The sequence below is a fragment of the Tupaia chinensis genome, unplaced genomic scaffold (genome assembly GCF_000334495.1).
Source record: "Tupaia chinensis unplaced genomic scaffold, TupChi_1.0 Scaffold000161_1, whole genome shotgun sequence".
NCBI classification, from domain to species: domain Eukaryota; kingdom Metazoa; phylum Chordata; class Mammalia; order Scandentia; family Tupaiidae; genus Tupaia; species Tupaia belangeri.
Window position 1 is genome coordinate 216,611 of NW_006159632.1, and position 14,496 is coordinate 231,106.

Sequence of the window (14,496 nt, forward strand, 5' to 3'; positions counted from 1 at the left end):
AAACCCTCAAAAAAAAAAAAAAAAAAAGATCACCTATAAAAATATCCATATCCCTTACCAGAGTATTTTCAAAATACCACTCAACAAAATCAGTCAAGGACTTCTAAAAAGTTAGCATTAGGGAAGTTAGTATCTCCTTACCATTGTGTGCTCACTGGACAGAGAGACAGAATGCGAGAAATCACCCCCTCCCCATGTGTCCACAGCAAGGATGGCCATGCTACAATCCCCTCTCCATTCTTCTCTTACGATTTTGGGCATGCACGCACATGTTCCCGGTGTGAGTTTCAAGCCGCTGGATTTGGGACTCGAACTGCAGTTAACCATGTGAGAGTCCAATACCTTAACCATCATGCTACCTGCTGACTCAAGAATAAAATATTTATTAAAGAAATTCTATCCCATAAGAATAACTAATACAACAATACTGTAAAGATTCTTAGCATCAATAATTCACAAGTTATGATTTAGTTAATGAATGACCTATTTTATGTACCGATCATGATGCATTTTTGGAAATTATTCAATATCAGATATTTACAGAGATGCAATAATAAGTTAAATAAAGCTAACTGGGCTATTCTACTGTTTAAAAGACCTGTCAAACCAGCCCGGTAGGTGGTGTAGGGGATTAAGGTGCTGGACTCCCACACCAACTGCAGTGTGAGTCCTGGACCTGTTCACTTGAAACTCACACTGGGCACGAGTGTGTGCATGCACAAAATCCTAGGAGGAGAAGGGATTGTGGCATGACCATCCCCCTGGGGGTGATTTCTCACTGTCTCTTTCTCTCTGGTGAACACACACATACTATAACAAAAATCTCTCTCAAAAAAACAAAAACAAAAACAAAAAACAAAAATCAAAAAACAGAAAGACATTAAATGTATTGATGTGATTGGGGCCAGCAGGTGGTGTAATGATTAAGGCACTGAACTCCCACATGGCTGAGCACAATTTGACTCCTGGATCTGGCAGCTTGAGAATCAGGTTTGGCACATGTGTGTGTGTACCCAAAATACTGACAAGAGAATGGAGAAGAGATTGTGGTGTGGCCATCCCCCAGGGGGTGATTTCTTACTTTTCCTCTCTGCCGAGCACATGCACCCAAAAACCTAAAAATAAAAGTATTGATGTGATCAAAAATGTCTTGAAATATGTAACAGTGTAACCAGCCAGAATTGGCCTAAACAGTAAAAAATCCTGGCAAGAACTGTTGTCTAGTAAGTTCCTTGGTAGGATGCCTAAGCTGCAAAGGCTGAGTGATGAAGTTGACACCCACAGCAGGGAGTGAAGAAGAAGAAGCTGGCTGTAGCAGGGCAACCAATCGGAACAGGACCAGTTTCCCCCTTCATTTGCATAGCCAGCCATGACTGAGGCCTGGGGTGTGTACTCCTGGCAGAAGCAAGGCAGATCTGAAGGTGAGCTGCAACATTCCTGACTTCCTGCTGGCTAGGCCTGTAAGAAAAGTCTTGCTTTAAGACTCAGGGGGACATTAATTGGTATTCGTGCACAGTGGGCAACAGACTCCTTTATTGGAAAGAAAGGTGGGGTGGAAATACATCAATATAAAATCAGTTAATTAATATCTAAATGGTTCAATATGTTATAATACTTGTAAATTAATAAACAGAAACATTTCTGCATATTTAGAGGGTGGCAGTTAAAAGCAGTTATATCAGAAATAAGCTTCTGAATTCATTCAACCCCATCCCATATTTTACAGGTGAGAAAATAAAAAGAGAGATTATGCATCAAATACCCAACTGACACTAATTAAAACAAGCGTGAGATGCATGTAAAGATTTTGACTAGCCTCCTCTTGTAATAACGTCTGAAAACTTTAATGTTATTGTATCACCCTTGTGAGATTTACAATAGTTATTCAATAAATCTGACATCAATTATGGGTCATCCTGAGGGAAAAAGACAAAGGAACAAGCTAATGAGTGGGGAAGGCAAAGCGAAAGCGAGGTTGTCCTAAGATGTTTTCTGCACCTGTGGGGTTTCTTCAGCCATGTGCGTGCTATCATAAGAACAAACATTGTATTACTGGTTTCGCTGTGTGCTCTGTACCACTGTCCCCAGTCAGAAATGCCAGGGATGATCACTCGGATATCACTCATTGTATTACTGGTTTCGCTGTGTGCTCTGTACCACTGTCCCCAGTCAGAAATGTCAGGGCTGATCACTCGGATATCACTCATTGTATTACTGGTTTTGCTGTGTGCTCTGTACCACTGTCCCCAGTCAGAAATGTCAGGGCTGATCACTCGGGTATCATTCATTTTGCTGTAGTCTTTACTCTCTCCCTTCAGAAATACTTGCTACGTCAGACATAAGCATTTTCTGACCTGAGCCATTTAAGGCGGTATTGTAAGGTGGAAGTACATGTTTCATTTGCTACAAGTTTTCATTTACTCACTTTTAACACAGAAGGTTGGGATAAAGTCAGCATTTCCTGAACTCTTTGAAAAAACTGAGGAGGTATGCCAAGTTCCTACCATTTATGTGCTCTGCTCAGTCTTAGCAAATGAAATGTTTTCATGCCTAAAATCTCAAAGGTAAGAGGGTCTACAGCAGCCTCTGCTCCACGGCTCCTGATCTGATGGGCTTCCTTCTTCTGCCTGAGCAGGTAGGCAGCATTCTGGATGTTTCCAGAAATTATTTTCTTCAGACTTGTGGTCTTATTGCTTACTATCAGCTTCAAGGAGCTTCTAATACGGACTTGTTCCCCTTTATTCTTCTCTGGAGTTAAGACACCTTGAGGAGAACCAGTGATTTCCACCAACAGGAAGCCCATAGGTCCTGCCAGTGCCCTTGACAACATCATCCCAGGGAAAGACAATGGATTGTTGTCATTTTACATGTCACTTCCAGAGGCACACTAAATCTTCACCTCTTGAAACAAAACATGCAATTATACTAAGCGAAGTTAACTATTGGGTTGTTGGAAAACTCATGATGCATTTTCACATATAAAAATATGCCAAGACTTTTCTAACCACCCAGTGTCTTGAGCTGAAGTACCTCTACAGAATTAAAGAACTACGCAGCGTACAACACCTTTAAGATGGCTACTCATCTTAAAAGACCCAACAAAAAGTAGCTGTGTTCCACTGAAGTTCAGTAACTCACGTCATTATGTTATCGGGAAAAGTTCAGAATACCTGATGTCACTTGAGCTCTCTTGACCCAGCAGGGTTATACTGGGTCCTCTGCTTGGTTTGTGATCTCATCTTACAGTGTCAGGACAGCAGGGAAACTACACTCCTGACTCACGTATCAGGAAAGAAAATGAATTAGGAAAATGAAGGCCCATATTCCATGTCACAGCAACTAAAGAGAGAGACTCCTCAGACCTGCTCCATCTCCCTGCTCACCTCACCTAACAAACTCTCCTGAAAGCACTCTGGATGCCGCTTTAAAGAAATCACTACCGAACCTGACAAGCTAGAGTACATACCTCTTTTTTTTCTTCACGAGGGAACTCCTACAAATATCCTTCTGTTTTTATTTTACCTTTTTGTGTGTGGTACTTTATTAGTAAAAATAGAAAACTAAACAGAAAATTAAATCTCTATTATTTGTGAATTATTTCATTGTCTTTTATTTAACAATTATTTTCACAAATTTATATGTTTAACACAATATCAGAGTAGGTGTAGTTGAGACTTATCATACAAAGCTGTATTCTGAGGCACAAACCTAGACCTTGCTCTGTGGTGTTTGTGCTCCAGGAGCTTATAAGACTTGGGAACTACTATTCTACACAGCAGGTCTGGTAATTTCTTTTTTTTCTTTTTTTTTTTTTTATCTCAAATGAATCAGGTTTTTAATGGCTGCTTTTCAACATAATAAAGACATATATACAAAATAAAGACAAAATACTTTTTCCCGTTTGAAAACACTTCTCTTTAGTGCATATATACTTTGAATTAACTGTTATAGTAAGTTTATGCTGTATCTGTCAATGTTCAAAGTAAATCTATCATAGAACAGTGTTCTTGAGTCAACAGCAGCAGCAGCAGCAACTAGAGCATTACAGAATACTTTTACTGCTTCTTCCAGATTCTGTAAAATCCCAATGCTATTGCCAGGCAAGTAAACACTGAGACTGCAAGATAACGAATTGTCTCAAGTTTGTTAGACTCCATCAGTGTTTTTAAGGAAGCAATTTCAGTGTCAATTTTGTTACTGGTTTCTGAAATAATACTTTTGGTTTGGGTATCCTTTTTTGGTAAATTCTGTGGTGGCTTCCATAAGTTGCTTTTCTTGATCTGTAAACATATCTGTTATTCTGCTCCTTTCTAAATTGATATCCAGTTTATTATCTGTTCGGATTCGACTTGTTTCATTTATTAGTTGTTGTTTAACTTGGTTTAGTTCAATTTTCATTTTCTCATTCTCTGCTCTCAGATTTGCAAATTCACTTTTCTCTAGGATGACCATGTCTTTTCTAATGGAGTTCAAATGCGATCAAAATAAATGTATTACCTGCTGAGCTTGAGTGACCATTTCTTTATAGATTGTATCCAGGCTGACATTTGATAATGTGGCTAATGCAGATACAATTGTTTCTGCTTGAGTTTTGTCAAATCCATTAGTTTCCAAATCTTGAACCAATGCATGTGTATCAAATGTTAATTTCCTTTGTTCTAAAGGAGTTATGGCCACTGGCCTCCTATCATATCCTTCCATGGCTGTAGTGGTCAAGAGGTCTCTCCACAGGGCCAGTGAGAAACACCCGTGGGGGGTTGAAACCCAACGGTCCCAACTGCCTGCCGCCAAGCCCAGCGGTGCCCCATGTTGTGTTTTCCGGTTGGCGGGAGAAAGCAGAGGGCCAGGTCCGGTAATTTCTGTTGAATTCTACTAACAGCTTTATGCCCATCTCTGCTTAGCTCTACAACTGCCAGGCTAGAGGAAATATGGGTCTTAATAAATCCTCAAAAGGCCCACAAGACATCTTCAAAATGGAACTAACCCACATTTATCTGGTACGCTAGGGCAGGTGGCATTCTGAATAATAGCAGCAGAGTATATGTCTGATCTGAGACACTACACATCGTGTGGAGAGGTCAGTGCTCACCCAGCTGACGATCTTTTCTACACATCGTGTGGAGAGGTCAGTGCTCACCCAGCTGACGATCTCTTCTACACATCGTGTGGAGAGGTCAGTGCTCACCCAGCTGACGATCTCTTCTTCTCAAGCATGCACCCAGAAGGTGTCTCCCAGTTCCCTTTGTCTGGTCATGACTGGGCACTGGCAATAGGCAGCACTTCAGCCTGGCCTTGGCACCCTGAGACTAATGCCAGGTACCATTTCCTTCTCTAAGAGTCTGCAGCAGCGACATATACGGCGATCTTGGAAGTGGTACCTGATGGCGGTAAAGCCAGAGAGAGGGCTCGGACCAGGAAGGCCAGAAGCAGACTCTTACAGAGTACACATTCTTCTCAAGCTCACATGGAAAATCACCAAGATAGACCATATTCTAGGCCATACAACATACCTTAACAAATTTTAAAGAATATGAATCATATAATATATGTATAAACCAAAATAAGTTTAGAAATCAATAACAAAAGTACAGATGTTAAAAATGCCAAAATACCGGGAGATTAAGTGACACTATGAAGCAAAGATAATGGTGCTGCCATAGCCACTCCCGCACCTGCGGAAACATGCGTCTAGACACGGACCTTCCAGCCTTCACAAAACTCACTCAGAGTGGACTGCAGATCTAAATAAAATATAAAATAATAAAGCTCATAGATGACAACAAAGGAAAAAATCTAGATGACCTTGGTTTGGTAATGACTTTTCAACACCAAAGTAACCATGCATGAAAAAAAGAATTATAAGTTCTACTTCATTGAAATTAAAATGTTCTTCTCTGCTGGAGACACTACTGAGAATGGGAAGATAAGCCACAGACTGGGAGCAGATATTTGCAGAACACATATCTTAAAGGGTTGTTACCTAAAAGAGGCAATACATTTAAAACTCAACAATAAAAATTCAACAACCTGACTTAAAAATGGGTGAAACAATGAACAGATTCTTCATTGAAGAAGATATATAAAAGGTAAGTGAGCATCTCAAAAGATGCTCGACATCAAATGTCACTAGGAAATAGCAAATTACAACAATACAGAGCTGGCACTACCCACCTATTAGAATGGCAAAAATCCCAAACACTGAGGCACCAATTGCTGGCAAGAATGTGGAGCAATGGGAACTCTCTCCTTGCTGGCAGGAGTGCAAAATGACCTTGCCACTTTGGATTACTATCTGACAATTTCTTACAAAACTAAATGTACTATCACCATACAATTCAGCAATCATATTGTCATTTACTCAAAGTAGCCAAAAATTTATGTGCACCCAGAAACTTCATGTGAATATGAATAGACAACCATGATGCCCTCCAGCAGGCAAGCAGTTACAGGCTGTGGTACGCCAGGTGGGACACGGCAAAGCTGAAAGTGCATATTAAGTGAGAGACATCGATATGAATAGACGCACACTGTAAGACTCCACACACTGACATTCTGGAAAAGGGGCAACAATGGAGAAGGTGAAAACACCAGCAGCTGCCAGGGGACGGGGCAGGGAGGGAAGGAAGAGGCGAAACATGGTGGACTGCCCTGACACAGTGGTGGCAGGGCCGAGTCAAGGTGTGCACAGCAGGAGTGAGCCAGAACATGAACTAGAAATTGCTGATAATGACGTATCCATGCAGGTCTTTAGTTTCAACACCTGTACCAATCATGGGGCAGGCTATGCATGCGTCTGGCCAGGGGAAATCTTCATGTCTTCCTTTCAATTTTGCTGTGAACCTAAGACTGCTCTAAAGTCTATCGAAAATGAAACACATAAATCATAAACAGATTTCCATTAATGAAGACTCATTGGTAAGGAATTACTGTAAATACTGAAAAAAACTATCAGCTTATCCTTCTGACCACTGAGAAAAATGTGTTTAGACTTCTCTTATTGAAAGAATAAGAATGAAAATGTAACCACGATCAAAGACATTGCCTTCCTAAAGGAAGGACAGGGCTTTATATGGTCATTGCGAGTGTTTATAATTGGAGAAAGAGAAGTTGGACAAAAAAGGCCAAAATGAATAGGACCTGGCACCCTGTGATTGCAACACCAAGAGCAGTTACAGGGTTGTATGTGGGTAATGTCCAAGTTGTTTCTGAACCAAATCCAAATCTCCAAGCTTCTGCATGGGAATCAAGGATTCAGTCACCCACTGCAGAGCACGGGACTCATGCCCCTTGTCTCGGCCCTCAGGACCCAGAACCTGCTGGAGAAGGGCCAGGGAGAGGCAATGGGATGAGCCATGTCGGCGAGGCTGTTAAATCAGTGTTAAGTCCTTGTCTGCCGAGATCAGTGTCAGGAGAAGCCCATGCACGTCTATAAAAACCAAGCGGGTCCAGGCAGAGGAAACACAGGGCCATTCGCCAAGCACTGTCCAAACCAGAAGTGAGGAAGGGGCTGTGGGTGGAGCGGCTTTGGAGTCCTCAGAAGTGAGTGTAGGACAAGTACAGCACAAGAGGGTTCAAAACTTTGTGAAAAGATGGAATTAAAGCACAAGTGACTTTAGTGAAAAAATGACTGAAATCCAGGCACTTTTCATAAAGCACATTTTCCATAAACATTTTGAAGCTCTCTTATATAGCAAATTTGGTCACTTTTTACCTCAAGAATTGGTAAAGGCTGAAAATAGAAAGAACTTCAAAAGATAGTTTATACAATTTCAAATCCAATAGCTCAGTTTTCTGTTCCGAGCCGTTTCTAAACCTCTGAGTTTAGGGACAGGGCCTTGCCTGAGGTGAGGCTGTCAGAACGGATTCTCAGGGATGGCCACTGGCCACACCAAGCTCTGTTTCTTATAGACCCAGGAGAGAGCAAACTGACCAAGGCATATGAGATACTGATTGTTGCCAAGAAATACAACCCTCCAACCACTGGAAAGATCAAAGTTTGTCTAATGTCTTGCAGAGAACCGAGAATGGGTGGACTCTGGAAGGTTCATTTCTTGTTCCTTCTGCAGTCAATTTCATCTGAATGACAGACCCACTCCTCAGCCTTATTAACAGTAGGCTCCAAGATGGGAGGGCGGTTATTCCACCTTTGGGCACCCATTTTCTTAATTCCCTTAAAATGGGAGATTAATGTGTTTTTACTTAAATGTGACAAATTTAACATTTTATCTCTCTGAAACATTTCTGTCAGTTATTACCATCTAAGTCCGAATAGTAGTTTCTAGAACAAGCATTTATTGAATAATGCTAGTTTCTTCTTAGTTACTGAGATAATTAAACATCCATTTCAATGTAGTATCAGATAATCTGTCTGATTTTAATCAAAATTCCAAAATTCCTTCAGAAACTTTGTCAAATGTCTTTCTGAAATCAAAACCAACTGGTGTGCAGTGGGTCTACCTCACGAGCCCGCTCCACCACATGTGACAGTGGTTGCTTTCCTTGACTCTCTTTCAGTGGTTCTTGCTTAGCCCTAGATACGAGTCCTGAGTCCTATTTTCTTATTGTTTAGTGGCAGAGGCTGAGGGAATCATTGCAGCTGTTCATGGGCAATGGGCCCCGCGTGGACACTTCCTGTGGTGCTCCTGCAGTGGACTCTTGCCAGGAAAAGATACTCTCTTTTTCTTTTCTTCTCCTTTTTCTTTTTTGTTAAAAAAAATAAAATAAAATAAAAACTTTGCCAGAGGGCATATGTGCCTATTGGAGAGAAAGGAAAGAGAGAAAAAGCAAAAAAGCACCCCGTGGGGAATAGTCATGCCACAATCCCTTCTCCATTTCTCCTCCTTTTGGAATTTCTAGGCACACACACATGTTCCTAGTGTTTCTCAAGCTGCCAGGCCTAGGACTCGACCATTTTGTTGGCCACATTTGATTCAACTGCTTTAACCAACATACCACTGGTTGGCCCTGGAAGTCTTCTTCCTTTGTTCCTCTTTCCTCCCCTCCGCCAGTTTTGTGAAGACCCACTGTCTGCAGTGGGGGAGGGCAGTACAGAGGGTGGCACCTGCTTCTGAGCAGACACACTGAGAGGGCTGAGGACACGCTCGGCCATCCCTCATACGATCATCCTGTGTAATAGCTGGGACACGTTTGAACATTTATTTAAGCGCAGCTATAGGATGCCTGTCATGTGTCAGACATTGTTTTAGGGGCTTCTGAATCATAAACTCACACAATTCTTAGAAGGAGCAGATAAGGCACTTGCCACTGTCTCCATTCCACAGGTAGGAAACCAAGGCTCAGAGCTGGCGTGGAGCCTGCTCCGGGTGTGTGCTGTTAGCCGTGAGCCACGCTTCTGGGGAGTGAGGCGGGAAATGTCCTGAGAAATTGCGATTTGCTGCAGAGAAGACATAGTAAAAGAACAGCGAGGGACAGCAGGCAGATGTGCAGCGACAGTGTCCGGCTGGCTTCTCTCTAGAGGACTTCCAGCCTAGACAGGGGCAACATGGCACGCTAGTCATCGGTCTTTTCTAGAAATTTCCCTTCTTTTCATACCTGTCCCGAATGGAAAACTACTTTCTTTTCTGTCAGTTCTGTCATCGCCAGCAGCAGCCCTAAGTCTCAGGCTCCTCGAACTTTGCAGACTCACCTACAGGAGGTGCAGCGGCCACTCCTGTCTCCACATACACGGGCTACCCTGCATGTGCGTGACACTTGGGCTGCCTGCTCTGGCAGTCTGGAGGGCATCTCGGTCAGATCTGCAGTGATTTCTTGCCATAATATACCCCCTGGGGACGACAGCAACTGCTACTTGGCACTGAGATCTCAAAAATTCATCAAGAGTGAATTGGAGCTGGGTTCACCTTCAGCTTAAGGTCAGAGGACACATCTCTATTCGTGTCACAAAAGACAATGTTGTTCTTGAACCTTTTCACAACAGAATTTGTTTTAGGTAAGGTTCTGAAAACTGAAAATCCCCTCCCATACGGGAAGAACATTTTCACAGACAGTCCTGTATCTCTTAAAAGCTGACATATTCACAGAAAAAGAGAACATGGAGTTTCTCAAATAAGTACTTCTCAGAAGGTAAGACCTCACACACACCCGCAAGGCTGCAGCTCAAACACCCTTGAAAAAAGGGTGGACCTTCAATCTTCAAACAGTTCTATTTCAGCAATAGGCATGAAAGTATTGCAGGATTATTAACATGGATGCCAAAGATAAAATTACTGCTTGATATTTTAGTACTTCTCAAAACTAATCTGAATTCTTTTTAAATTATTCTTTTAAAAATGCATTGTTATTATTATTATTATTATTCGATATAGGACACATATGCTCACTAGAAAGAGAGAGACAGAAAGAGAGAAAGTGAGAAAGCAAGCTACCAGGTCTGGTAGCTTGGTCAGCCATGTGGGAGTCCAGTGCTTTACCTACCACACCAAGTGCTGGCCCTCTTTTAAGACTTACCTAAGTAAGTAAAATGAGCCTTTTTTGGTCATACCTCAAGTTGGATCAGATTAAAGAAACTGTCGGGTAAGGAGAGAATATCACATAGCTTGCTGTAAAGTCCTAATTGTAGAGGCTCCAGAAAGACCCAGTCCACATAAGTCCATGTAAGACCACGTAAGACCACACGGGAGCTCTGTGAGTCTTCCCACTTTGCAGCCTTTTCCCCACAGAACTTGAATCTGTCCTAGAAAAGGAGGGTCCCAGACTACTGAACACTGAGGCTGACAGAGCTCTGTCCTCTTCCCTGCGTCAACCCCTCACTGCATCCGGAGCAGCCACTAGGAGATGTCTGAGGACAGGTGCCCACAGAGTTCTCCTCTGAGAAGGAAAGGACCTTCGGATCTCTGTTGTAGAAAGGAGGACAAGGTGGGACAGTCTCCTCCCAGGACCCACCGCCTCCCGGGCTCCAAGCGCACTGTGGAGGAAGGGTAGACAAAACTGTTGAAAAGCCACGCCATCCTCAGCGCTGCATTTTACCTAATGGAGAGTCTGTCATCATCGAGGAAAGAAGTTCATTTGACAAAAAGATGACACCCAAGGACTTTGGCTTAAAGAGAAATCCCATCTTCACTGGTCTGTCACCAGAATGTGCAAATCTTCCTTCTCCATACTGAAGGACTAATTTGCTTTTATGACCAAGCAACACAGGGACTGCTGTTAATGTGAGCAATCTGTCTCTCTCAAGAAAATACACCAGCTGGGTCTTGCTACTCTGAAGAGTCAAAAATACCTGCTTTTCATCCGTGCCGCTGCTGCCCAGGGACCGTAATGTAGCCGACTCAGGACAGAAGGGCAAGCCAAGGTTTGCTGGTTATTTACTTATTTATTTTTGCAGTTTTGAAGCGGGAAGTTTCCTGTTTAACAGATGTTGACCAAAAAGAAAGCTAACTGCGGCCCTGGATGGAGTAGTTGGCCCCAAACAAATGCCTGTGGCCCTAGGGAGGGAAACCCGTGCCTCAGTGAGAGGCCCAGGGAAGAGATACAGCAAGAAGGTTGACGGCAAAACGTCCTGGTCCCTTCTGAAACATGGCGTTGATACAACCGTGCCGCATGCCATCTCCATCAGTAGTCATTGCCGAAATCCACCTGCTAAAGCACAGGACACCCTGGGACCCCTCAGCCTAAGGTTCTTAATCGGTAACTCTGGGGCCAAGTCTCACGGGTTTGCAAAAACGCATCGAAGCCTTTGATTGAGAAGGTTGCACATCCCGAGGACGTCTCGGTGCAGGGGCTGACGTGAGGCAGTCCCTGTGCCTGTCCTGTTCTTTCTCTCAGCCCTGGGAGGGAAAAGCAGTGAGTCATCATTCCTGCCACTTCCCCACACAGCAACTGAGTTAAAGCCAAAATCCATGGCATGAACATGCAGAACCTTCATGGTGCGGATACATGAAGTCATGCCACGAACGTGCAGAATCATGCAGACCACACTCTGAAGGAACACAATTGCTACAGCCCTGCCTGGCCCCCAGGAAAAGTAGGCAAAGAAGAAACTTAACAGGGAAAAAGGCACCAACAAGAGAACGTGTCCCGCCGTCGCCAAACTCCGTGAGTAATCACTGCGGTGTCCACGGGAGATCAGGTGAAGAAAAGAAATGACGAATTCCCAACAAATGTTGAGAATAACGTCTCCCTCCATTCCTTAGAGCACCCTTCTCTTGATTTGCATTTAAAATTTATTTAATTCTGCCTTGAAATCAACTTTTTTTAATGATAAATTTTTTTTAACTATTCATACATTAAATCGCTGTCCATCATCTAGATTGTGAAGAGGCTTTACCCAGCATGAGTGACACCTCAGTCCAGCCCAGCTGAGACCACACACATCCTCGTCAACAGATGACAAACCTGACCTGTGTTCCCCACGTGTCTTACCTCTCCATTTCCCCCACATTCCCTCCGCCCCCCCACACTCTTCCCTCCGCGCCCCCCCACGCTCTTTCCACGTTGTCTCTAGTGTCCATTACGATTACTAATACTTTTTTGCTCCCCAGTCTTTCAGTCCTGACCACAGAGTGCCGACAGTCGGTGTATGTTAAGTGGAGGCATGCAATGTTCCTCCTACATAGCCTGACTTGCCTCACTCAGCAACACATCTTCCATAGAATGAGCTCAATAAACCACTCTTTAAGGAAGACATACGAACAGCCAAAAAGTATATGAAATCGACTTTTTACGTGTTTGTCTTCACCAGGTTGAGCTTCCTTGGAATACGCGAGCTCTGCTTTATTCATTCTAATGTCATGAACTCACCCCAGCCCTTCTTGACCTGGTGCCGACCTGGCAGGTGGTAGACACCACAGCAGCTGAGGGCTCCACCCGGCCTGACCACTGTCAAATGCTTATTTCACTGTGCCCCCCAAAGTTAAATATTAGGCTTGAAGGAATTCAGTGCTTCTGGAGTGAATGCTGATCCTGAGATACATTTCAGGAGAAGAAAATACGCTGCCAAGTCATTCCGAAAAACCGGCTGACTCTCCTTGCAGACAGTTGCAATGAGTGTTGGCAAACTGAGCCCTGACACCTGCAGTGGCGAGCCCTCCAGTCCGGTCTTTCCTGTTAAGTTAAAGGACTTGTTTTGCCTCAATCCTATCTATTGGCACACTCTGGGATCATTGGTCTTTTAGACGTTCTCTGCTCAAAGTGCAGCCCTTGGGCTCGAAGCACTGCCCACAGCAGGGCACGTTGAGGCACAGGCTCGGGCCACTCCAGCCATCAAACTCCGTGACTTGAGGCACAGAGATATCTGCAGACACACTTGGGCACACTCTGGTGCAGCAGAAAGGGCTCCATCTGCAGAGCTGTGAGAGCTACTGTTCCCACTGATTACAAGCTGCGCGACCTTTTGCAAGAAAATATGTATAATATCTTGTAAGGTCATTGTGAAGATTAAACAAGATATACCTCAATCACCTATCATGTAATAAAAGGAAGTAAATTGTAGCAATTTACATCACCAGTTTTATTATTGTTGCTCTACATACACATCACTTATTTCATACTATATAATTATGGTTATTCATTTAACCAATGACTGAATTAATTCAATAATAATATTGATTCTACAAGGTTAGTATTAACAAATGAATTTTGGCATACTATCATACTAGGTAAATCTCATGATCCCAAAAGTTGCCTTTTAGTTTAAATTCAAATGAGCTGATTCTATTTCAGAGAGCCTCTACCTTTGGAGGAATGGGAAGATATTTTATACACGTACGAGATGTTTCTCTTTGGAGCACCGCCTCCCTTCCCTGCTGGAGCAGAAACCACGTATGTGGGTTAGGAACGTATGTCCTATGCAGGGAATGCTGGTCCCTGAGGACTGCGTTTGCCATTAAATTAATACTCTAATACTGAATTAGCAATAGCACTTCAATTTATTGCAGGCATGTATGAACAGCATCCATTTTTAGACAGATGTCACACCAGTGCGATTTTCATGTTGCCTGTAGTGGGACTTCTTAAATATCATGAGAAAGCCAAATATACGACAGATCTGGAGAGGAGAAAAACTGAATGAGAAACAAAATACTACTTGTAAGCAGAAGTCCTTGCTGTCCACATTTTCTATTCTTTATATTATTTAACATTCATTCTGTGACTCCAATTTGTATTTTGTGACCACAGATGTTTTAAACGGCCAGACCACATTTTGTGTTTTTCTTCGGGTAATAAAAAAGTAAAATTCCTTGAAATGATGTGTTTTAATCTCTGTGATAGGTCTACATTCTACAGTTATAGGCTAACACACTCTATACCTCATGTGTGTAAAACCCATGTCTAACATGCTCAGAAGGCTGTCTCTCAGTGACCACTCCACTCACCCTGTTCCCGAGACAGACACACACAATGCTCTTTTTTTTATTTCTTTTGGAGAGGTTTTTGCTATAGGGCACTATGTGCTCGCCAGAAAGACAGAGACAGAGAAACAGAAAGCGAGAAATCACCCCCCCCCCCAGGGGGGGTGACATAACCACAATCCCTTCC

General features: G+C 43.0%; 1 protein-coding gene and 1 pseudogene across 1 annotated transcript in view; both read right to left on the minus strand.

Moving 5' to 3' along the window:
* Positions 1-14,496, minus strand: part of CHRM3 (cholinergic receptor muscarinic 3) — a 340,570-nt gene that overhangs the window by 87,513 nt on the left and 238,561 nt on the right. The window lies entirely within an intron of this gene.
* On the minus strand, positions 3,824-5,354 carry LOC102473236 (coiled-coil domain-containing protein 90B, mitochondrial pseudogene; annotated as a pseudogene).